This window comes from Cryptotermes secundus, unplaced genomic scaffold (genome assembly GCF_002891405.2).
Source record: "Cryptotermes secundus unplaced genomic scaffold, Csec_1.0 scaffold1734, whole genome shotgun sequence".
Classification (NCBI taxonomy): Eukaryota; Metazoa; Arthropoda; class Insecta; order Blattodea; family Kalotermitidae; genus Cryptotermes; species Cryptotermes secundus.
Window position 1 is genome coordinate 579,225 of NW_019727433.1, and position 22,737 is coordinate 601,961.

A 22,737-nucleotide genomic window follows, 5' to 3' on the forward strand; every position below is an offset into this window, starting at 1 on the left:
GGATATGAAGGATGCCATAAACAGACATAACATGAAGTTAAGGGTGAAAGGTGAAAAGTTTGCAGTTTAATGTGGTCATAAATTTGGAACTATTTCCATATATGGCGGATTTTTTCAAATCAGGAAGCAAAATTCAGGCACTTATAATTTTAGTGGTTAAGAAATGAATGGAGCCAGTCACGGTAGCCGAGCGGTCTAAGGCGTGCACTGTCTTCGCTCGCTCGGAATCCGGGATCGTGGGTTCGAATCCCACTCAGGGCATGGATGTTTAGTTTGTGTGTGCGTTTTTCTGTGTTTGTGTACAGGTAGAGGCCTTGCGGCGAGCTGATCACCCGCCCAAGAAGTCCTACTGAATGTCTAAGATCTAGAAAAACCGAAGTGAACGGAGAAGTTTATGGAGGTGTAGTAGAAAAAAAAAAGAGAAGTGAATCGAATCTAAGAGGATGTGAATGCATTCGTATATACCGCACAAAACTACGCGCTGCTGATGTTGCTCCTGCTTTTGTTCTGGTTGACTGTTCGTGTTTTGCAGAAATCATTTTCGAATTAGTTACGAAATTCAGAAAAGCTTTAGTCCAACTATATCCTGAATTATCTTTCTGTACTACGTACTTGTTACACTCATCACACAAAAATTCAAAGAGTTTTTCATTTTTTAGATACCAGTATGCATTAGAGAAATATTTTTCATACACTCTCTTATTTCTCTACAGGTTAAAAAAATAACGAACATTTAATTAGGTCCATCGAATTCAAATGATAGTATTTTAAACTCAGTAAGATGACGACAAAAGGCTAATACATGTTAACGGTAGAAGAATATCTTAATACAGGAATGTAAAAATGTTTAGGCAAGTCCACATTTTGTCTTCTAAGTGCAACCTTTATTGCAATTCAGCCCTGGCATTTTTTCTGCCTGCTACTCGTAAACTGTACGCCTGCAGCACATATTTACTTTCGTTCCTTTTTGCTGCCTTATACCCTTCTTAAATCTGAGTCAAGGATAGAGGTGCTCTTGGGATGATGTAGATATTAAGTTCCTTCATCTTCTCCATGGTTGTGTAAACACAAAGTTAAAAGCAGCAGCCAAATATATATATTGTAGGCCGACGACAGTCGTAAGGATGGTGTACCGTTCGTAGTGCAAGATTCGTATAGAAGAAAAGAGTTCTGAATCCATGTTGGCTGACATACTATGCATTTTGCGATTCGGGGTACAAAATGGATTCACACACTACTACTTCAGTGTATAATGTAAACACTTCAGTAAGCATAAATATTCAGTTCCCTGCTGCCTCATTGGAACGCCTCTGAGGTCTAGTTGTCAGAGTTCCTGGCTATAGATCCAGAAGTCCCAGGTTCGATTCCCGGCGCAACCAGATTTTCTGAGAAGTAGTGGGTCTGGAACGGGGTCCATTTAGCCTCGTGAGGATAATTGAGGAGCTATATCAAGGAAAGGGCGGCTCCGGTCTAGAAAACCGAGATTAAAGACCGTGGGGGCGCTGACCATGTAACACCCTATAACCGCGAAAGTTCGCATTAACTTCGCCGACAAGCCGCGGTCACTCTGTCGGTATAGTTCGCTTACGGACTAAAGTCACCGAGTTATATCAACGTCTACGTGTGTATAAAATTCAGTTTCCTGTCAGCCCACTGTTGTTTCACTTCCATTTAGAGGGATGATACTGTCACGTGTGACAGTGACTAAAGACGGGTTAGGGATTGGTAATTGGATTTATTGCCCTCTTACAGGTCGTAACTACAATTAATTATTACACTATTACTGATTTTCAGACTACAAAGCACTCCACGCTAATCTCTTCAGTCTAGCTGCCTTAGTTTTCACACTCTTTTAACACAAGACGTATACAAGTCTCACTAAATCACACACTCCCAATATCACTGCACTACAGCAAACATAAAGTCCTAGGATCCCATGTTAAATTTTCACAGGCTAACTTATTGTACTCTTCTGTATTCCTCAAGCATACTGCTTGCTTTCTGCACTCCTGCAGCTTACGGCCTTACTCCGGGAGCTTACTACTCACCTTAGGATTTCTGCTCACTTGTATGTACAAACGCTACACGGACACGAACCTACAGAAAACACGTCACGTGATCGCTATCAAGCCAATCCATTGGCGCAATGGCTAGACCTACAGAAAACTCATGCAAGAAAATATCCCTGTAAAAGGCCGTGGAGGTCCATAGGGTTGTGAGATGTTGAGGCTGACATATTTTCTAGACAATCGGCTCTCAGATGGCGGTGAGATTGTGAACCTTACGCGCCTGCCGCCCTTTACCCCCAGGAATATTCGTGGTACTCATTTCTCTTAGATTCTGAGTCCACCCCAGTATCATAGTGCGACTGGAAGGATTAGGTAATCCACCTCATCAGGATTCGATCCCGCGACCTTCCTCCTTGTAGCATAGTGCCTCAACCAAATAACACATATCACGTGATTTCTAAGCAATGTTTTGTGACGTCATTGCGCATGCGCAAGCTGCACAGACACAAAAAGAAAGTTGGTGCTCTATTGTTGGTCGCATGTGTGTTGCGGGCGTTGTCTGGCAATGGATTTACGTGTCACGATATCCACATCTACGTGTATATAAAATTCAGTTTCTTGTCAGCTCACTCTTTTTCACTTACATGTAGAAGTATAATGTCAACCTCTGGGTGCGTATAACATGCAGTTACTTGAGTGTTCACTGTCTTCTCACTTATATTGCGAGGGATATGAATACACAGTTTGCTGTGTGCTCATATAATTTGTGTGCCGATTTCGATTACTGCGGTGTCTGCTGGAATCAAGTAACTTAATATTATTCACCCTCTTTTTGCAATCTGATGAAGTTAGATCACACCACTTGTATGATATGATACTGAAAATGAATCCACTAGTTCCAGTTTCTACTTATTGTGTCAAAAGGCACGTGGTTATAGCCATCGGTATGCATGTAACAATCATCTAAATAGGCTCAAACAGCAATGAATATTGCCCTGTTTCACTTTACACACTTTCATCCAAGTGCTGCAAGAGATTTTGCGCGAACACCTCCTGCAGAAGCATTCCATGCTCTTGGCGAGAAGCTGCAGTTATGTGCCAGGAACGTCCGTGGGATCACTCCATGCTGCTCGTACGGCCGTAATGTGAAGCGAACAGTGGTGGCAGTGGCAGGTGTGCTCAGCCTGTCGAGCTGGCCTTGTGCCATGCAGGCACCCTCCACATCGACTATACGCAGTACAGCAGCCACAATAAAATAGCGACACTGTACTTCATATGCAAGGCGTAAAGTGATGAGTTCACTCCAAGTTAAAACTTGAATTTACATATAAATCACATGCCTATTAATGAAGCACCAGATCCTGCAACCAGCATGACTCGTAACAGCTTCAGAGCTGAGCTGTGTGAAGAATCGTGTTGTTACGCAGCGAACATGTTCCACGCTTCTATCTTCTTATTCTTTTTCTATTCCTGTTGCTTCCATTTGGAGAATAGGGCATCCGTGAAACGCTCATTTTATTTCAGTTTCCTAACCCTATACACAGTCAGTAGGACTCCTTAGACGAGTGATTAGCCCGTCGCAAGGACGCTACCTAACATAAACACAGAATAAACGCAAACTGATCTCCATGCCTTCAATAGGATTCGAAATCACGGTCCTAGCGTTGGAGGGAGCGAAGATATTTCATGCCTTAGACCGCCCGTCCACTGTGATCGGCCCTCTGACTATATAACCTCTGATACCACGAAAAGTATAGCTACTGTTTCCTTGTAATATATAATCCTAATTACGTGATAGCTGTTACAATAGGGACTAAAATAATGAGTTACGTACTCCACCAGGCCGCAATGTCCAAGGCATGAAACTGAATGTATTGTTCCAAACATGTTTTCCCGGCAGAAAGAAGGAAAGTTACGTTAGGAGATGGACACACAGTTCTCTTCATTAACGATAAAAATAAAGCTATCCCTGTAACAGGCCATGGAGACCCATACGGTTGTGAGTCGTCGAGGTTCACACATTTTCTAGACAATTGGCTTATAGATGGAGATGTGGATACCTACTGCTTAAATATAGACTGCCTGAAGTTTGAATTTGAACATAACCTCAAACTTTCTCGCCGTTCCAATCACTGCACTGTTGAAACATTTTGCACTGGCCCCATGCCGTTTTACTCTGTACAAAACTGCTGCCTCATCAAACTGTTATATGTCGTGCAAGGTCCGTTATTTTAGTGCTCTACAGTATGAGGCGCTACAGTCGCGTCCTCCATATTATTTACTTACACGAAAAATCGGGTGCTTTGGTGGGCTTGTACCGTGAAATGAACGTACAAAGCTCTTGTTAAAACGGATCAACTGGTTCAGTGCTATACATGGGGTCACACACAGACACACGCACACACACCAACAACATGGCGTTCTTATAAGCCCGTCTCTTTCTAATTTTAAGCAAAATATTTGGCTAAAAAGTCCTGTATGTTCATAGTATGAAATTTATCTGAGAAGTAAAGTTATAACAAGGATCAACATTTGTTCCGCACGTGTGGGGAATTTAATGTTGACAGACAGACTTAATAGATGTTTCATATAAAACATGACATTGACATATCAATGATGTTATTTACGTGAACTGGCATTCCGGCCCTGCGTTGTACACAGCCAGCTCTGTATTATAATAAACTGCGTCCTGCGAGGGCCGAAGCGCTGGGCTCAGGCGCCTTGAAACATCACAGCATAAGGTTACGTCTGCGGAGCACTGAGCTTACCACAGGAAGAGAAGAGGGGCGCTGATAAACACCCGAAATGGCAAGTGGATTCCTCAGGGAGCCCATACAATGGCAACGTCGGGAATCGCCCTCACTTTCAAAATAAATTCACCTTGTCCCCAGGCTTACAATGTCCAACTGCTAAACGCACTCCAATTTCCCTCTCATGTGCATATATTTGGGGTGGTTTGGGGTTGCAGCCAAACCGCGACTTATGGTGCAAATTGGCCTACATGAAGGAGTTGTAATGCAGTGTACCTGGGATATCCCGACGTTTCGGAGAAAAATAATAGTAGTTTAGTAGTAGAGGGGCATATAAAGAGGCGTCATGAAGCGTGACCGATTGAGTCCCCTACCAGTGCAATATGCGTCGAGCGGCGAAGGTACCATCACAAGAAATTTCTATCTTGTCAGGCGCACTGAATTGATTTATGAGTAAATAAAGCCTTATAATTTATGCTAAATGAACTTTTCATCACTTATTTACAATAAATTTCTCTCGTCCACCGGGACCGCAGTAAATGCTGTATCAACATTTATTACAGATATTTGACATAATATTCGAGAGAGCAGAAAATGGATTTTGCTGATATTGGCTGAGCTTGATGCCGGGATTTTCAATGATTGATTGATTGATTGATTGATACGTTATTTCATGACGCTATTTCAACACCACGTTTTACAGAGATTCCAATAATGAGTGAAGATTTCTTGTGTTGCAATGCATTGTGGATCAGAGGACACTGTTAATGTCAGGACTATATGGTGTCAAATGGGAAGAGGACTGATGAATTGGAAAGGGTTTGGAAGGAAGTTTTCACAGCCTAATCTAAGTACTACTCCGGCATTTGCCTGGGGACTGAGAAAAACCACGAAGGATCTCAGTAAAAATGCCCGGTGTACCAGACGAAATTCGAAAAGGATTTCTCTCCCCCCCCCCGAATAGAAGTGTGGAGTGTTACTTGGTAAGAGCTCTAATAAACAGATAATGTTATGCCATTATGGCCTAACTAGGGTATATTTGAAATTCCGGCCCTCAAAGCCGCGCCGCCGAACTGTCGCAACATAAGAGAATTATTAGACAAACACAGCTTGCCCAACGCGTGACAATACTATTTTGTAAACGCTGAACCAGCCGTTGCGACAATTGTAGTAAACTTATTGATTATCGAATAGTGCGAGGAAATGCTGACGAATGCGAGTCAGCTATTAAATACCCTAGGTCGGGGATGCGAAGAGCTGCCACTGGGCACTATGCCCGAGGCCATATCGCTATCAGCGGGATACAACTGTTGTAGCAGAAATGGAAACCCGTCTCTATTGTTGATGATGTCACCACTTTCATATCACGGTCCGATACTCGGAAATGTGTTTACCGAGCCGTTGCCTAGAAGCGCGTTGCATAACTCCGTTGTTCCGCCGTTACTCGGCTCGGACGACACAGAAAACACAGCCTCATCTATTGCTGTTGTTGAACCGTATTTACAGGGCTGTTGCCTGGCAACTCGTTAAACAAATGTGTTACAATACATATAATAAAAAATTCTTCTTACGATATTGTCACGTTAAGAATATTTGTGTTTAGCCTAAAGAAGATCTGTAGAATCTCAAGAAAATCTACTTGTACTGTGACTGTGTTTTGTCTGTACTGTTTCTTACATCGTAACTGGGATGAAATAAAATATGCTCTGCCCCTGGGTGCGTGTTATCCAGTGGGCAAAAGGGAATGAAATTCTTCCATCTTCCCAGGGATTTATCACGGTATGTCCGTTTCAATTCATGATGTAATTACTTTATTATGTGTTGCTCAATCCAAAAATAAATTAAGTTTAGCTAGTGTCTGCAGTAAATATTAAACGTAACCCAACAATGCAGCACCTGCGCCATTTTGTAATGCTTACTGATGAATTATTTCAAGGCTGTGAGAATGTGTTCCGCTCTTACAGGAAGAGTTGGGATACGCTCACGACTGCGTCTGCTGGAATGCTGTGCATCGAACTCATGAAGATGAATACGTATCAGATTTGCAGTACTCATTACATTACGCGTGTTATTTGAAAGCAGGCCACACTATCAGCACGGTTTGGTGGCGATGGTTTGCATCTGAGGAATAATGTAATCAAAGGTACAGATTTTTATAACGGCAGTGCCTTGTGATGGGATCGGCAGAGCTACTTCACCAGCCTTATTGAGTAATCAGACAGCCAGAGAGTATGAACAGAGCCCGACCTAGGATGTACAGGCTGGAACTAACAAGTTGAATGTATTTCAGATGCAAATTCTGTAAGATATTTATAATGACGCAAATGTGTTTCGAGTTTATTTAGGTACCCCCTCCCCGAAGAGATACTTTTAGGGTTAGAGAATATATGGTGGCAGAAATCAGTGTAAATATTGTCACATGTAGGGTGGTAAGCGTGACGAGAATGACGGGTTCTAGTTCGGATGATTGGATTTATTAGCATTTTGGTTACACATTCTCTCTTAATCATGCATAAATACAGGCAATCGCTGATTTACACACTTTATAGTTCACCGTTGCACACGCACTAGGATTCTCTGTTTCCACTAGTCGTTTCCTAGTAACGGATTTCAGCACAGAAGCCGGTCCTTATACCAATTACGTTTGTATTCAAATTAAATTGAAAATAAAAATTCGATCGCCTTTGTCCTTTAATGTGATTAAAGAAATCCGTTTATGAACACCCAGTCCAGTGAGCATTGATCAGGTCCTGGATAAATTCCATGATCGAACAGAAAACACCAGGTCATGGGCTTGGTATGTTCCCCTTACACCTGATTTCTCTTTGTTTTAAGACTTCATAGATTTAATTGAGACCCTTAATTAATTCATTCATTCATTCATCAATGGCTCTACAGCCCTTTGTTGGGCCCTGGCCTCTTCTTCAGTTTCGTAACATATTTTTTTTTTTTTTTGCAGAGACAGCAGGACTCCTTGGACGAGTGATCAGCCGGTCGCAAGGCTGCTATCTGCACACACACACAGACATCCATGCTTTAAATGGAATTCGAACTCACGACCCCAGTGTTCGAGTGAGCGAATACATTTCATTCAATATACCGCACGGCCACTGTGATCGGGAATTGAGCCTTTTACCTTTTACAATTTACGAACAATTAGGAGCACAATAAAATACAGACCACATCGGCTCTTACTGACGAGAAGTGAAATAACAATTTGGTTTAAGGACGACGTGAGGAAGGCACGAACTACCTTTGATATGCATATCAGCCAGAGGAGCCTTAAAGTAGATATAGAGCAGCTAGAAAGACACACATAATCCTCTTTGATGTACACTTGCACACAGTGGTACCAACTTATACACATTAAAGCAGAGGAACTTGCATGTAAACAAAGCCAGAATTAATTAACTGCTCCTTTATACGTTTCAGTCCGTTGCAGTTTTGTCACAGGATCAACACCGGAGTTTTGAAAATACTGGAAAGCTACGTCACAATGATGCAGAAGTCAAAGGTAAATTGAATTCAAATAACTTGTGTTATCGTGCCTAATTAATGCGAGTGGTAGGGCTGACCTAATTAATGAAATGAATGAGAGATCTAGATCGATGTAGTGTATAAACACGGCCTCTTTGAGAGCGAGTAAATTCCATCATCAAAGGAAAACACTTGCTGCATCAGTCCCCTTTTGCCACCCTTTTCTACGGGACGCTATAAAATGCAATTACGCACCAAACGAGTTTGATTGTGGTAAAATAAATCAGAAATATTCTCCACTCAACTTCAAGGCCGATTTCACTGAGCAGTATCCTGAAATATCTCTAGGCTTACGTTATTTTGGACACTAGCATAAGAACAGACGACATTTCAACGGGAATTTGGCTCATTTATAAATATTGTATCTTACTTGGGCAATGTGTTGCCAGGCAATAAATTTGTAATCACGGTCCCACACATAATAATAGAGGAAGCTGTGTTTTCTTTAGACCCGACCAACGGGCCAAGAGACTGGCTGGATTGCGATCACGTGATATATGTTTACTGTAGGTCCATGTCCGTTCCGTGGCTATAGAAGTAAGTGACAGAATTCGCACATGGGAATTTACGAGTAGAAGTAGCGGCAGAAGCACGCGAACAAACAAGCAAGTCAGTTCTAGGTAGGAGATAGCCACGGGAAGTTCGTAGTTGAGGAATTAAAGTCGGCATGTGAAGATTTAACGTGTGATTAGAAGACTTTATTTTTGTGTAATATTTGGAGTGTGTAATTCATTGAGACTTATAGTTCCTCTGTTATAAATCCATGAAGACTAGTGGAAACAGACTGAGAAGATTAATGTGGAGTGATAGTAAATTTTGTAAAGCAGCACTAGAGTAATAATGAATTGCAGTTACGACTTGGGGCTGGCTAATAAATCCAATTACCCGTTCGAATCCCATCTTTAGTCATTGTGTCACGTGACAATATCACTGTTGAACATGAAGGATTAAAAATAACAGAGAATATAGTGTGCCCACACGAGTAGCATTCCAATGTACGAAACAGTACTTCCTCAATGTGAGATTTGAGATTTTCGCAATGATGACTATGAGGATTCTTCTGTTCTACAGTGAAGATGGAGGTATAATGTTCATCTGAAACTTTGGTTAAACATCTATCACTTTGGGCTGCTTGACATTTAATAAGACAGTAAACTGAATAGGTGAAAATTTCTGGAGAGACTGCTACATTTATATAGAAATACTAAATTTTACAGAATGAAAATATACACAAAGCGGTGCTGCTATCTAGAGGTACGCTGTGTATTTTTCAGCAATGTCGTGCGCTGCAATAACGGCTTACATATAATTTCCATTGTCGTTACTTTTGTCATCTTGTGTCTCCATTTTTAACTCTTTATTCATATACAGGATGCCCTACATAGCTTAATTACATGCTCTTCGCATCACTTTGAGTCGGAAAGTTCTACTGAACATGGGTCCGATCTGCAATTGTCCGTGAAGAAATTGAGAATGAGAATTCCACAGCATTTGTAATTCGTATATTACATCCATTTAATTTTATGGCATGCGGTAGCGGAGTTGGTTGAGGCACTATGCTACAAGTCAAACGGCCGGGGGTTTGATTCCCGATTAGGTCAATGAGTTTTTCAATGGACCTAATCCTCACACCCGCACTATGGTCCTGGAGTCGACTCAGCCTCTAACAGAAATGAGTACCAGCAAATTTTTGCGGTTAAAGGGCGGCCTGCCGGTGCGTAAGGCTAACAACCTCAGCGTCATCTGAGAGCCGATTGTCCAGAAAATGTCGGAGCCTCGACGTCTCACAACCCTATGGGCCTCCACGGACTGTTACAGACATAGCTTTACCGTTTATCCATTTAATTAAATGGATATCCTATTGTGACGGAATACGATCATTTGTAATGCAACGGTTCCATAAACGCTGCCTAAATGCCAGAATAACAGCAGAAGCGGAAGTCAATTTGCTAGGCAACGGCGAGCTAGCACCTGTTTCCGAGGAAACGAATATTAATATAAGATTCACAAAAATAAACAGAATGACAGAGTAAAATTAACTGCTTGACGTGGTAACTTATAGCCGTGCCTTGTGGCAGTTATAAAAAGGGGTTCATTCGTGCGTTCAAAGAAGTAACACGTGTGGAGGCGGAGTCGGATGCCTCGGCCATGGACCTGCGAGTCGTGGGGGGCGGCGGAGGGTATCATATCTGAGGCAGTGGAGTATGGTCGCTTATGCCGGGGGCTTGGGCCCGGAGGGGACTGCGTTGGCGGAGTCCGGCAGCATGTAAAAAAGGGACGGATCCGTCCTCCCGTTGGGGGAGGAGGGGGGGCGCAGCGGAGAGCGGGACCGTAGCTGTCAGACAGTGGTGAATGCCTGGTCGTGGGCCCCGGTTGAGGCTTGGCCCCGGGACTTGCTGTCTGTCTGGCCGTCGATCACAGTGTGAATTGACTGTGACTTTGATGAAAAGGGAAGAAGTCTCAAATCTGAGACAGTAAAATTGGTCGGGAGTCCCAAGGGACTCGAAGCCAAGAAAGATTGCGCTGGCAAGGGCCAACAGCATACACAAAAGACAGAACCGTCCTCTCGTCAACGAGGGCGCCCCACAAAAATTAAGACCGTAAGAGTCAAACAGGAATAAATATCTGGCCATGAGCCTCAGATTGAGCTCGACACCAAGACCTACCGACTGACTGACCGCCAGTCTCAATGTGACTTTGACTCTGACTTCTAAGCATTCGGAAAATTCATTCGGGAGATATTAGTCAGACAGATGTCGTTTACAAGGAGTTCAACGTGTGAGCTGTTAAAATTGATTGCAATTTTAAAGATGTGCCAATAAACCCAATTATCAATCTCGGAACACATTATTATTCGTGACGCCAACCCCTAACTGCAAATGTTATTATAAAATTCTCATTCTCTTCACAGACCGTTGCAGATCCGACCAATGTTCATCAGAAATTTCCGATTCATATAATCCCAAAAGTATGTATGGACACTCTGTATATACGTACCTACAAAATCTATCTATGGCTCTACAGCCCTTGTGGACCTTGGCCGCTTTTTTGGTTTCTTATCTACACAGAGGCGGTAGGAGTCATTGGACGGGGGATTAGCCCTTGGAAAGGCAGCTACCTGCACAAAGAAGAACACAAATAGAATAAACCCAAATATACATGCCTCGAGTGGGATTCGTACCCACGAGCCGTGTTCGAACGGGCGGAAACAGTTCATGCTTAAGACCGCGCGGCCACCGTGATCGGCACAGCCATAGAATAGAAGGCATTAACCTATTGGGCACCCATAGTGTCAGGAATGTTTAATAATAACTTCCGGGAACTGGTTACTCTCCAATATTCTGGGAACGAATTCATCTGTTGAATTTGCTTAATTATTTACACTGGCATCAGGGGGCACGTTACATGAGCGACCGGAACAACAAATCAAGCCTTAAATCCTTCACAACTACAAATACACACTAGGCACACTATTTGCAAAGGTCTGGCGCTGACACCTGGCATCTTTTCTTTCGTTGGTTCTTCATTTAACGACGCTTTAACTAGCACAAACTATATAAAGTCTAATTGTACGATGGCGAATAATGGACTAGAAGAAAATTATTGTGGTTAGGTGAAACATTATCTTAGTAATTGTATTGTCGAACTGACGAAAACCGCAAAAACTCAGAACAGGACAGCCGGTGTTCAGACTGAGATTCGAACTGGTTACTTCCTGAAGACGAGTCTATACCCTTACCTCTACGCTAACCCGCTCGGTACGCAAATGGTATTGAAGCCTGGGTAATAGGAAAAGTTGTTAGAAAGAGATTGCTTTGTAGAAACAAAACAACAGGTCACGCGCTGTGAAGTAACAGACGGAATGAAGAGATTCAGGAAGAATTGAAAATTCGGCCAATCACCACATTTAAGCACAACCACTACTCTAATTGGAATGAACGCGTAAGAAAATTGGAACGTGAACAAAGAACAAAACAGCTTATACCCTAGGGGAAAGAGAACATCGGCAAGACCACTGAAGAGAAGAGAGACGGCACGAGGGTTCATACACCGCCCAATAGGATTGTAATGATGGTCGTGATAGTAATGATTAGAGTCACAGGCAGAGCTAAACAAGTCTTTTCAGTACTGAATCCATACGGAACACACCATATGAAATATTTGACAATACTGAATCAACTTAAATGACTAAAAGTACAGTTTTCTGAGCCATGACGCTGTGCAGGTTGGTACATAGTTATCAATGATTCTATGCAACCTGTTGTCTCGATTTTCAGAGAGAAGATTGTTAATATTTTCACGTAGTTATGTGTGACTATAGATGAGGTTTGGACTGGTGAATAGATTTACTGACCACTTACATGTCGTAACTACAAGTAACTATAACACTATCGCTATTTCCACACTTTACAGTTCAGTAGAACACACAGTCTAGTGTTCTCACTCTGTTACAAGATGTTTTTATATTGTTGCGCCAACAATGGCTATTCCTATGCCTCCGGCTCAAGTCCTCTCTTCACAGATTCCCGTACAGAACTGACTCAACTGACTAAACTCCGGATTATAACAACTAGGCACGGACCACACAGCAAATATATTTTTTATATTGTTGCGTGGTGCGTGTATGTTGCGGGCGTTACCTTGCAATGACGGATATTTAGAGAGTCAACGCTTAGCAACGTGTCTATACGCCACAGTATTTAGCGCCATAAACAAATTTTGTTGCGTGCTCTATTTTACGATTCTGTCAGAATACAGCGTCCAAAGTATCATGGCTGATGAACTGGAAAGGATCTGGAAAAACGGTCGTGGTACAATCGATGTATTATCCCGGCATTTGCCTGAAATGACTGATGACAAACCATCAAAACTACCAGTATTTTTTTATTGCTAGTGGGGTGGGACTAAGTCCCTTGTACTGCGGCCATTTCTGGCCTATTGCACCATCCCCAGAAGATAGGTGAGGGTGATTCTGGAGCAATTGGTGGAATGAAGATTGGCAGGGGAAACAGAAGTACTCGGAGAAAACCTGCCCCAGCGCCACACTGTCCACCACAAATCCCTCTTGACCAGACGCGGAATCGAACCCGGGCCGCCGCGGTGGGAAGCCAGCGACTAACCGCTTGAGCTATGGCACGGTTTAAATCTACCAGTAAGTGTAGCCAGATCCCTGGTCGAGCTGAGCACTGCAAAGGATGTTCAGAGCGCTATGGCTTAGCTAGCTCGCTTGGTTGTGGGTTCCGGCGAACCCCAGACCTCGCTCCGTTACTATCTACAATGAGACTACTCTAAGCAACATTTCTCGAGGTCAGAGGTTCCCTCCATCCACTGAGATCGTGTCCAGGTTACTGCACACACATCGCAAGAGCTGCTTCAACCGAACAAGGCCCCAGCGGCAATCCTTCTGACTTAGGAGCTTTTGTGCCGTCTATGCGCCACGTCGTTCACTTTCTTCGTATTCCTTTATTGGACTATGATGGCCGAACAACACACAACAAGAACATTCAAGGCAGCCACAACCAACAAACCAAACAAAACCAAAAGCAACCACGTGCAACTTAAGGACATCCAAATAAAACTGGTGCTAATCCACATAACCAAAATAATCACAGGCAGCTAACTATACAAACAGTAGGAGGAAAGATAACCGTATTACACAGAGCAGCAGAATCCTTAACCATAACCTGTACACCTGAAGACGGCCAGTTAGACCAAAACATGTAGTGTCCAATAAAGGAACACAAAGGGAGAACGTCGAACGACGTTGCACATAGCACAAAAGTCAGACATACAGTGCAACGGGATGCTGAACTATAACGTTACTTCTGACGCGGAACAGGACGCTGACTATTCTGACTGAAGATATTCGTTGCTTTCCTTGGGTCTTCCAGGCAAATACCGAGAGATAAACTTAGAACAGGCCAAAACCGTTTCCTTCCACATAATCAGCAGTTTATTAGTCACTATAGTCCCAATGTTCCCAGGCCCCGCCTGCGTCTGACTTAGCACCCCCCATTTCAGGTTAAAGAATATAACAATGTTGCCAGATTAGTATCTTACTTTCAGATATCGAAACGCGCAAATGTACCCAGGAACAGTGTTCACAAAGACACTATACAACAGGCAGTCAGTTAAACTGATGATGGTCTTCGCCAGCAGAGTCATTCTTGATTTCAGATCTCGTCGTGATCCAAGACAAAGATTTCTGTTCTCTCCTACACATGTACGTGTTTCGAAATGGGGCCCCTTCTTCGTCGAGGGGGTTGGTCGTTATTTCTATGCAGGCGCTACGTTTGTTGCCCCATAGGTTCAGCACGAGTTTATCCGAACCATCACAGCGTCCAGATCACTATGGACTCTGTGCATCCTTTGTCACTGCACTATGCTAAGTATCATTTATACAAGGTATACAGAGGTTTCCTGTCAATGCAGGCTTGTGCAGCAGGTTATGCCTTAACTACTCTGAAACTGCAGTTAGTGAGATGAACGGTCGTAGGCCTGAACGCCACCAAGCTTAACCCTCTTATACGTTCTCTGTCTGGCTTCTCGTGGACCAGTACCACGTACATGTGGATTTACGTGGTTTATGATTACTTATGCCCTTCACAGTGAACGCGCGATCTAAGGCATGGACTGTCTTCGCTCCCTCGAGCACTGGGATTGTGGGTTCAAAACCCACTCAAGGCATGGATATCTGTGTGTGCGATTATTCTGTGTATACGTACAGGCCTTGTGACGGACTGATCCCCCGTCCAAGGAGTCCTACTGGCTGTGTATAGGATTAAGAAACTGAAAAATCGGCCAAGGTCAAACAACGGCCTGTACAGCCATTGACAGATAAGGTATATTTTGCATGTATCCTTCATAATTAAGTCATACAGTCAAACACGTTATGAATTTTGAAAGGCACGTGCAATTCGCGGACCCGTGTGCGCATTTCAAGGTTTCCAGTAGCGCGGAGTGTTCTGTTCTGCAGGATCTGCAATTTCAAAAGGTGAGCGTTCGTTGCATGCTCACAGGTAAGACAGGCGTAAGTCATAACTAATCTAATCAGAGCGTTGTAAAGCGTAGTTTATTACATTTGCTTAAATGCACAATGCGCCTGAGAAATATAAGGGTGTCGGCCAATTCTGCTTCGAGGCAACAGGACTGGGTGCTAATATGAGGCATCATTGTAATGTAGTCGGAGTGTAATGAACCTGTTTGACACTTAAGTTCCAGGAAAGAGTCGTTAAATACACTAAAAGTACAAGCAGCAGAAACGGGCCGATATCTCACTGTGGAAATAATACGCCAATGAGTTCATATAACCTGAAAATCCATCATAAAAGCCAGGCCATTCAGATGAAAGCAGTTGAATCTCTTCATTTGTTTCTCGGCAAAAGGTTAAGAATGTTTAAGATTATTTCAATAATCCATTTTATCCTGATTTCACTCCAACTGTAGACAATCGCGAGTCGCGGCGCTGTTAAAGCATTTAAGTCTTCATCAGAAACTCGTATCCATTAGCTGCAATCTGTCTGCCATTTATTCTTTGCTTCTAAATCGTAAAACTCCATTTTACGAGTCGAGTGTTAAGTTCAGTGAAACAGTCAGCCGCTGAGGGACGAGTCATGAACCGACGCTGCTTGTAGGAACAAGGGAGAGGAAGGCGCCAGTTCAAATATCTCTGTTCGTGATCCTCAAGGAGGTTTGGCGCCAAAACGAAGTTCTTGACGGGAAAGAGACACTCTGAGTTGTGGTAGGTTCAGGTGAGAACTGCAGTTGAGAGAAGTGAGAAGCTGGTTGCTGAGGCACGAGGACAGTTCGGGAACGCAAAGGAAGGAGAACGGCCGTCGTTGGAAGTCGCTACCAAGCAACAGCTGGTGAACCCTGAAAAGACTTGACGTGTGCTACATTTACAATGATATTTGGAGTGCATAATTCAGTGAGTATATCGTACTTATTTGTAGTTACGAGTGTGAGTGTTCAATATATCCAATTATCAATCCGAACCTCGTCTCTAGTCACACTCAAACGTGTGACAATATGATTTATCAAGTGCTGACATCTGCGTTATGACACTATGTAGTCTGGTAAGCTGGTACACAAATTACGGAGGTCACAAATTCCACCCTGAAGATGGAGGAATTATATTCTTCGGAAACACTGTTACTCCCTTACTAGAGTACACAGTGCCATAAGCTGGAGGACCACCAAATGAATGTCTGGAAGGACACTGATGTAATTAATATAAAAAAAGTAAAGCTATCTCTATGACCGGGCTTGGAGGTCCATAGGGTTGTGAGAAATCGAGGATCTCACATTTTCTAGACAATCGGCTCACAGATGGTGGTGAGGCTGTCAGCCTTACGCTCCGGGAAGACCGCCCTTTAACCCCAGGAGGACTCCTGGTACTCATTTCTGTTAGAGGCTGAGTCGACCCCAGGACCATAATGCGGTTGGAAGGATTAGATAAATAGAAAAATCCAATGACCTCATCGGGAATCGAAGCCGCGACCTTACGTCTTGTAGCATAATGCCTCAACCAACTACGGTACAGCGTGTCCCCTGTAATTAATTTGCCGTTGCCACAAATTGATTACTAATAATGTTAGATTTGAAGTTCTCACAGCGGTGACTAAGGTGAGTTCCATTTCCTCGGAAACGGCAAAGAGCCATCCGGTGGAAGTCAGCAGACGTTTCGGAACATATCGCATATGATCTTCAGGACCGAAGAGCAAACTAAGAAAGAAACCAATAAGAAGCAGGCTGTAAGCAGGGCACGGCACTGTATCCCAGAACACCAAACTCTTCAACAGAGAATCAGAACGTTCCAGTGTTGCCACCTTGCACTGCAGTATATTTTAATAACGGGAGGGGTTGAGGGAGTAACTTACCACACCGTTTGCATTTCGCGAATTAAAAATGAGCAACTCTCTTTTTCTCTTGTCTTCTGTTCTTTTGTTTGCCCCCCTTTTACCTATCCTTCCCTTCACTTCACAGCCATCATCAACATTATTATCAGCCCTCCATGAGCACGACTTCGCTGCTAGAAATCTTATTACGTTCTGAGTGTTAAAAGGGCAAGCGAGAGAGCAGAAAGGATTACCCAGACAAGCAAATGCTCTTAGGTTGGCAGATGAAGCATACATTAGACAGCAGAGCATACAGGTCTAATTGTGGCCCCATCCTGGACAGGATGCTAATGTCTCAGCGGCACGGTCTCAACGAGCAGCATCACTGTGCCTCACAGAGGCTGGCCGTATCCAAATTAATTTCCCGGTCGCCCAATATAGGTTATCCCCAACACTCTGTAAAGGACTCTCACAACTAAGCAACGCAGAGTACCAACTTATGAAACAAAGCACTAAATAATATCTCTCCGCTGTGAAGATGACCAAATTACATTCAACACTTCACGTAGAAATGTAAAGTTAACAACAGGCAAAGGTTGTTGGTTCGAGATTAAACTGCATCGGTTACTTAGCTTAGACTGATACATGATGAAACTGAAAGCAATAGGAGGAAGTGATCGTGGCCTATTGCAACAAAGTATCCTTGTATTCGTCTGTAGGGACCGGGAAAACAATATCATTGCGCATCAAGGTAGAAGGTAAAGGCAATTTAATGTGGCAAACAAAAAAATTATAATAAACTATTATTTCCTGTGCCACTAAATATTTAGATTGCCGCGTTTCAGTGACTATAGACGGGGTTTGGATTGGTAACAGCATTTACTGAATTCTTACAACTCGTAACTACAAGTGAGGATTATGCTGTCACTGTTCTACACACTTCACAGATTACTATAAGACACACTAGGTTTCCTCAGTCTGCTACAGTCTTCATTAGCTGTTGCTTGGTAGCGGCTTCTAATGCCGAACGTTCTCCTTCCTCTGGATTACCGAACTATCTCCGTGCCTCAGGTACAAATTTCTAACAACAGCCAACGACTGAACCTCAGCAGCTATGTAACTCATTAACTCACCAACCAATTGACAGACTCCCCACTAATTTGTCTTCCTTGTAATATCTCGGAACGGACCGCATAGAAAACATTATTTCTTTGTTGCAGTGCAATTATTATCGTGGAAATATCCTTTATTGAGGAGCCATTACTTAGCAACGGTTGTTGTATAGTTGATTATTTGGCAGCCGTTGCCTAGCAACGGGTCTGCATGTCCTAAATATACTAAATTGCTAGACTAGTATGGATCCGTATTAGTGAACAACGTAAATTGTGTTATTACATATAGAGTACATTTCCAAATGTTGAGTGTGGATTTTGACAAACTTCTAATGCGGCTGAGAAATGAAATGTTAAATTTTAAAAGTATTTCAATAAAATTTATTGATAAAATATAGGAAACTGCAGTTTGAATAATCTCCGTGATGTTTCGTCGTGTTTTCATCGATGAGTATATCTGAAAATAGAAGCGGACTTGTATACGCATATAATAACATTAGAATAAAACTGTATTATCACGTTAATATTACTTTTATTTTGAGGCAGTGTAGTTGGTCGAGGCGCTATGCCACAGGGCGGGAGGTCGCGGATTCGATTCCCGATGAGGTCAATGGATTTTTCAATTGACCTAATCCTTCCAGCCGCACTATGATCACGGTGTCGACTCTGCCTCTAACAAAAGTCAGGAATCTTCCTTTGGGTAAAGGACGGCCTGCGCGTAAGGCTGACAACCTCTCTGTTATTTGTGAACGGATTGTCTAGAAAATGTTGGAGCCTCGACGCCTCACAACCCTTTGGACCTCCACGGTCAGTTATAAAGAATAGGTGCCCAGAGGTAGAGGAAAATTGCTCGGTGTAATATTCTTGGAGGTAAGGCTCCACAAATTCCTATCATGTGTACTAAATCAACACTTGCGATAGACTTCACACGTATGACTCATTTCCCAGCGAATAATTACTAACTTCATGTAGCTGAACCCTTCTTGAGAAGCTGCCAATTGTGTAGCTACTTAACAATTTCGCAACTTTTATAGAAGCCGAAGGTTCATTACCGTGTTCACATGAGCTCTCCACTAGGCCCTATCCTGAGCCAAATCGACCCAGTCGATACCACCCCATCCTATCTCTCTAAGATTCGGATGAACTTTGTCCAACCGCCTACGTCTTGGTCTTCCTAGTGGGCTTTTTCTTTCTGGATTTGCCACCAATATCCTATTTGCATTCACCTTCTCCCAATTCGGGCTACATACCCTGCCCATTTCATCCTCCTTGACTTCGTCATTTTAATTATACTTGGAGAAGAGTACAAGTTATGAAGATCCTCATTATGCAGTTTTCTCCAACCTCTTGTCACTTCACACCTCTCCAGTCTTAATAGTCTTCTCAGCAACCTGTTTTTAAACCCCGTCACTCTATGTTCCTCCCATAATATCAGATATCAAGTTTCAAACCCATAAAAACCCACAGATAAAATTATATTTTTTATATTCTAACCTTCACGTTTTTAGACGGTAGACGAGAAGGAAAAGTGGTCGTGGACGAATACATTCGGACAAAACTTTCAGACAATCAAGAAAATCTTTGTCTTTGAGAGAAGCTGATGGTTTATTGCCATATTCACAAGAACAGAACCGTATTGAGAGCCAAATGAAACCAACCCAAATTTAAAATTGCAATTATCTGACTCCTTTTTAATAACATATCGGCTATGCTTAGATGTATCATGTACTTCCCTCACTTCAGATTTTCTTACTGTATGTTTTACAGAATTTCGTTTTCCCCATGCGTGACCAATTTATCCTTCCTGGCTTGAAGAGTCTGATAGGTAATGTTTGGTCAGGAGTACAAACACTGCAGTTCGTCGCCCTTCAATTCTCTTTACCCGTCTGCAACTTCCTCCCAGTTTCATGTCCATTGTCATGTAAGCAAAATGAATGGCTTTCAGTCGAAATCTCAACTCAACTACTGCATTGACTTCCAGTCCTACAAATTTTGCACCATTAATGCCTTTATTTGGTAACGGAAATTTATAATAGAATATCTAAGTAGTACATACAGTAGCGTGGTTAGAATCGTAAGTAGAAGGCCATAAGGTCGTATGCTCACCCGTCCCTCTATGGCTCTACAGCCCTTTGTTGGATCTTTGCCGCTTTTTCAGTTTATTAACCCTTTACACATTCAGTGGAACACCTTGGACAGGTAATCAGCCCGTCGCAAGGCAGCCACCTGCACGCAGAATTGCACAAGCACACAGATATCCATGTCTCAAGCTGGCTTCGAACCCATGATCCCAGTGTTTGAGAGGGCGAAGAAGCTTCATGCCTCACACCATGCGGCCACTGTGATAGGCGGTTCGGATACTACTCAGCACAAATATTTATTGATTACTGTTCACATTATGTAGCAGATTGGGCGTATTATTATTATATTATTATCATCAAGGTAAAAATGATAAATTTATCCCTGTGCTTAATTAAGCACTATGCCATGAAGACTTAGGGGGAATGTAAGTATAACTCCACCACTCTTGAACTCGACACAAGATGTAGGTACGCGGTGAGCTTCACGTTCCGGCTGCTTAACCGCCGGGAAAAGTGTCCCGCCATACCCATTGGCTAGGTGTTTTGATGGATCCCAGAAACAGCCTAGGCCCTATGGAGAAGAGAAGAATCTTCTGCCATTATCGAGAATCGAACTCCGGCTATCAAGCTAGTTGCTCTTCGCTTAACTACTAAGCTATCCCGACCCTACTTCTTCAAGAGGTCAGTGCTTTTGGACTTTCTGATGGTTAAGTAAATCGGTTTCGTGTCTACATAAACAAGTTTTTGTGTCTGGAATTCTTTAACCGCCTTCTGAAGTACCATCCGATGTTCGTCAGCGGTCTCTCATGGGAGTTCTGTCTCTCAGCGTATCCAGTAGTGGCTTATGTAATGCAATGAACGAATCTGGGTGCCTACCATTTTGCTAACATTAAAATCTACCGTCTTGTTAAGTTCCTTGAAAACTGAAGTCTCCTAGATCTGAAAGTGGCTCTGTGTAAGGTTGGTGTACTGATAACTACCCATGAAATTCAGCATTACTAAAACTAAAGTTATTTCTATATCCTTCCAAAGAAATTATAACATGTGGAAATACAAGTATAAACTTGGTCAATATTCTGTAACCTACACGGACTCTGTCAGAACCATGTGAATATTGAATGTGAATACATTCTAAAGTTAATTTCCATATTCACGTCAACTATATATTTCCATTCTCTCTGTCTGCTTCTGGACATTCTTGTCACTAACGTCCGTTAGGAGTTCTGTTATTTTGTTTATGGACTTACTAAGACAAGCCAATGTAACGCAGCGGTAACAGAAACAGCGTAGCACAGCCTGTGACTTATTTTGGATTCATATATTTCAGGTATGGGGCGGACGCCTGGATTTAACTCTGCACTCTAAGTAAGGCGTTTAATGCCCAAATGTGATTTAGTGCTCATTTCCGAGTGACCAGGGCCGCACATTCGCGTGAGAAATGGCTCCGGCAACAACAGAAGGGAGAGACGAGGCGCTGTGACCCAGCTGCAGTGATCTCAACCTCACTTTACTCGAATTGCTCATCTGACGGTGTCCAGTTCAAGACGGACACAGCTTCCTGCTTGATAGGGCCAACTGTTCAGACTATTTGGCCGATATTTCATCTTTTGAAGCAAAGAATTCATGTAAATAATAGTTATAATTCGATTCCAGTCTAACTGAAGACACACTGCAGCTCGAAGAGTGCTTATTTTCTGGGACGTGACGCTGTATGCTCCGGTCGAGGTCCAATAATGCTTCGGATGAACATTACATCTCCATCTTCAGGGTAAAATAATGTTTTTATGCTTCTTTCTTTCTGGTAGTGTTCTTCGACCGTGAAGACAGGCAGTACGTTCCTCCTGTGAACCACTACTGACTACAATACGCTACATCCTGGACGACAGTAAACGTCACGGGCTACAGTTACATTTATTCCGTACCCTTTTCCTTAGAAGCCGACAAACACCTCACCGATCTGCAGGACAACATACCCTACTCTACTAATCGCAGGCATTTCCCTCCTCAGAACCACACTTCACTCTGTCTCTCTCTCTTCCCTTTAGTATGAAGTGGACACTTTGCTGTTTCCATCTGCACAAACCGTCTCTGAGTTGTCAAGAGCTTGGTTTTGTTTCAGATAACGGCTTTCATCAAGTTGAGGACCATAGGGAATCTCTGTAGCGGTGAAGGAACAAGAGATGAGTCAATTAACTCCGGAGTTCTCAGATTCTGTGACAATGTGACCCCCTTATATATAACATGAAATTGCACAAAACCCTGCATTTTGGCCGTCAGTGGAAACTTCAGTTGTGCACACTGCTGCAGGTCCCCATCAGGCTGTACGGTGACAGCAGGAACCTAAATAGCTTTACAGCCTCCCTACACCTACAGTAAGCTATAAAATATTCCTGTACTGTCACGAAAAGTAC